The sequence below is a fragment of the Priapulus caudatus genome, unplaced genomic scaffold (genome assembly GCF_000485595.1).
Source record: "Priapulus caudatus unplaced genomic scaffold, Priapulus_caudatus-5.0.1 Scaffold422, whole genome shotgun sequence".
Classification (NCBI taxonomy): Eukaryota; Metazoa; Priapulida; class Priapulimorpha; order Priapulimorphida; family Priapulidae; genus Priapulus; species Priapulus caudatus.
The window spans coordinates 56,449-61,135 of NW_014577483.1; positions in this window are offsets into that span (position 1 = coordinate 56,449).

Below are 4,687 nucleotides of genomic sequence, written 5' to 3' on the forward strand. Positions count from 1 at the left end.
ATCTATATCCAATCTCTATCCAATCTACCTATCAATCTATCTTAGCTCACTTACTTTATCCTTGTAAATGTAGCTGAATACCCCTGCTGCCACCTGGAGGCACAGAATTGCAATCATCAATCCGAAGAACTGAAATAAACATAGGATTGATTATTAAGGTTTGCTCAACCAGGTGTAGTAGACCTACTGAACATTATGCTAATATCCACATAATGATATTGTAACTGTCTCGGAACACTTGCTGTCACAAATACCTTACCACAATAAGATGTCTAGAAGTGTTCTATAGGCAGAAAGAAACACACAATCAGGGAGAAATAGGTAGAAACACTCAGAAACAAGTAGCAGAATGGCAGATAGACTTTCATACATACCATCATGAATACACAAGCATGTACGCGCGCACGCACGCACGCACACACAACACGCACACACCCAACAAACACACAAACACGCACGCGCGCGCACACACCCAACAAACACACACGCACACACCCAACAAACACACACGCACGCACGCAAGCCTGCGTGCGCGCACACACACACACACCCAACAAACACACAAACACGCACACACGCACACGCACACGCACACGCACACGCACACGCACACGCATACATATATACACCTCTATCTGCATGACTATCAGACTATAGATATGTTCATCACACACACCAACAACTTACTTACGATGATTATACTTAAATAGAATCACGCTAATCTACCCCCGACTCACCACAGCCAGGCTGCACCTATTTCCTTTGCATGCAGCCGTGCATCCTATGATCCCTGTGACGAACATGAAGAGACCAACAAGGATGGCGGTGATGGCAGGGATGAGTGTGTACTTGGCTTGTGTCAGGTTCTCGTAATCCCCGTAACTTTTGAACACGTACGCACCAACAAACACCAACGCTGCCGCCACGCCCTGGAAGACGTAAAAAATATAATTTATTTTTTCAGGGGCTACTTTTCATGCAAATTTCCGAGGGATCTTTTTGGCATTTTCGGGGCTCTTTTTGGCGCCCCCGTGTATATTTTTCACTGCCCTGGAAGACGTAAAAAGTAAACGACACCGTTACGATCGCATTCGCCCTGTGCGTGAAACTGTATTATTTATTCAAAGTCGTAAAACATCGATCAGATGTCCTATCTTTGTGGGCATCGTTGCATAATTGAAGCGTAATTAAAAAGTTTTCATTAGGTCGGAAATGTGCAACGAAGTCGATTAAAAACTGACATTATTTGAGTGTGCAGACGAGCAAACTTTGGGACAATGACGACAGACAACGGCAGCAAACTACATGCAGATTCAATGAACTTGTCAAGTTTTATGGATTGTGTGTTTGGCACAAGTATAGTTTCTAACAAAGGCAATACATATATGTCATGGATTATGCTAAATCGTAAATACACTTTTGCAGAGAACAAGCAGCATATAGTACTTGTACACTGAATAAATTTCAAAGTAAACGTGGCTACTCCCAAGGAAACGTTGAATGTCAATACTGAATTACCAGCCGTTGATAGGTATTATATAGCCACAGGAACTTGAAGCGTTTCAATAAAATATAATGCTAAATAAATACGAAATCTATTTCCTACCAGATTCTCAAAGTTTCTATACTCTCTTTCACCTATTATTGCCGACAGTTTCCTTTAAATTCCGTCCAAATCCTATGTGCAACATACGCTGGCGGCCGCCATTTCTCACGCAGCTGCACTGTGCACAATTACACTTATATATATAGCAGGTAGGAAAACGTGCTGCTCAAATTCGCTCGACGCTCGCTGGATTTCACACGATTACAACACAAATATTTAACCATTCTACTCCATCTTTGTTTCTATTTCAACAACAGTGTTCACTTGTTATAAAAACATACTGTCTCTGTTCGTAACCGAGCTGTGTCACGCGAAATCACACAAAGACTGACGAAATTCTCGCGTTCGCTAACGTTGCCCAGTAAATGTAAATGGCTGCAAGTACAGGGCTATATAGACTGGTACTCGCTCCCACCTCGATTACCCATCGAGTGACTAAGGTAAGCCGAGAGGTGGGAGCGAGTACCAGTCTATGGGCTATAGGTGGCGCACTGCTTTCCAACTCCCGTATGAGCCTCGCCATTGGAGCGTTGCAAAAACGTTGCAGCGTTGCGGCACAAGAATGAGGTCACGAAGAGCGCCGGTGCGTGTTTCCCTGATTCTGACAGCCATTTACATTTACTGGGCAACGTAGAACACGAGAATTTCATCAGTCTTTGTGTGATTTCGCATGACACAGCTCGGTTACGAACAGAGACAGCATGTTTTTATAACAAGTGAACATTGTTGTTGAAATAGAAACAAAGATGGAGTAGAATGGTTAAATATTTGTGTTGTAATCGTGTGAAATCCAGCGAGCATCGAGCGAATTTGGGTAGCACGCTTTCCTACCTGCTATATATATAAGTGTAAGTGTTCACAGTGCAGCCGCGTGAGGAATGGCGGCCGCCAGCGTATGATGCACATAGGATTTGGACGGAATTTACAGGAAACTGTCGGCAATAATAGGTGAAAGACAGTAGCCTGAGTAGGTATAGAAACATTAAGAATTTGGTAGTAAATAGATTTCGTATTTATTTAGCATTATATTTTATTGAAACGCTTCAAGTGCCTGTGTATATAGCCATCACACGTAGAACATAAATTTTATAAATTTAACGCGGGAATGACATGCATGTTTCCTGCCCTGGCATTATATATTTAGTCTTTAGACTTTACTGATAGTCATAATCACGTTGTTAATTAGTTGGGACTGTGAGGGAGTAGAGTAGACCCAGTAGAGTGGACCCTACAAGTTACAACATCCATGTTGCAGTTGTGTCGATGTAAGTTATATGTTGTAACCATGGGCATGGACATTGTTGTAGTCTGTACTGTAGTCCGAGCCGACGCATACCCCAGTAATGGGGTCTGCGGCCGCGTCTATCTCAATCACGGAAAGCCACCTCCAGTTTGGAGGTGGCACTTATAAGTAATATATGCGCCCGATATATACAATCATATTGCGTGGAACTTACTTTAATCTGAACTTGAATCATTTATCTACGTGCATGCACGCTATGATGACCTGGTAGCGGCCACAACATAAGAATATATCAAGTTGTTTACCTAATGGTAAATATAAACATCCAAAGAAAATGTTCTGTCTTCATTCACATTTGTCAACCAATGAAAATCACTTCCGGTTACTTCGGCTATTCCCGATGTTCAACAGGAAACATGGTAGGTAGCAGAGCATATAAATCACCTATATGCCTATATAAATCACCTATATAAATCACCTATATGGTGATTTATATGCTCTGTAGGTAGTCTGTGGGTAGTCCGCGCCATCTATTATTATTTTGAATTATTATTTCCGAGTGAACCCGAGGCTACCGGAAGTGAATTTCATTGGTCGATCGAAAAATCTGTCAAATATGGCCAAAAATATCGAAGTTACTCTGACTAGGATGAATTATTGCATGAAAACAAAGTTCTGAAACGGAAATAAAGTCTTCGGAAAGCGATATTGACAAACAGAAGGTCTGTACTTGATATTTTGGGTCGGATATACCCCCGTCACGCCCTCAGTGCTACTAGATTCACCTATCCAATGCCCACAACAAAAATTGCAACAATTTTTACAAGGGTGACTGCAGACGATAAACCCGCACCCTCAGATTAGCAAAGCGGAGTTTACGTCTGCATTTGCGGACTACCAGTACTACTACAACATAGTAGTACAAGTCTAAATGGGTCGAACTTTTTGTGTGCTTTGATTATGCAAATGATCGTGCAAATCAAGCCTAATGTACTGGCGATTTCACACAATATGTTCGTAATGTTTTCAATCAAATACTAACCCGAAAAACGGTCACTGACAACTCTGAAAAGATCGATCGTGTACGTAACACACCAGTGATTTTGATTGTAAACACTGCCTGCGGGCATGGAGTCAGCTGAGTCTGCTGTGTCTGCTGTGCCAGTTATACGACTTGACCCGTGACCCGGAACCAGTTAGGTGTATAGTCAGACATGCGCACTCGGAACCGTGATCTCGCTTATAGGTGCATGGCGGGGCAATCATTTGAAGTTTTGCTAAGCGTAAACAAACTACTTACTACGGTAGTATTATCAGTAATTTTGCTGCAATTTATCTCTACTTGCTAAACTCTAGCTGTGTATGTTACCAAGCTTTTACTGGCTTGCAGACTATCTGCTATGTGATGTATAACCGGAATGTATTATAAATTTCCCCGAATATTATTGCAATGATATATTGCCGTGTCATATGCCTAGATAGTGCTTTGTACCTTGAAACTTAGTACAATCGTATGATTTATGTCGATTCTACAACTCCGTTTATTTTTGTTAAAGGTGCTAGCCGCTTTTTGTACTAAATATATACATCCCTTATATATGTAATCTGGTCTTCTGTAGTCTGGTTACAAAAATATAAAAAAGGTTATATGGGACAGAATTATTCGGTCTAGGGGAGTAGGTAGCGTTGTGCAGAGAGTCATGCATGATCGAGAGTGGCATTCTACCGTCATCAACGCCGCTACACATTTATATATTGTTTATTAACGGCTACATATATGCTATAATATTATATATCAGAAAATATTCTCAGACCCCCCTGAACAGATATATCCCAGC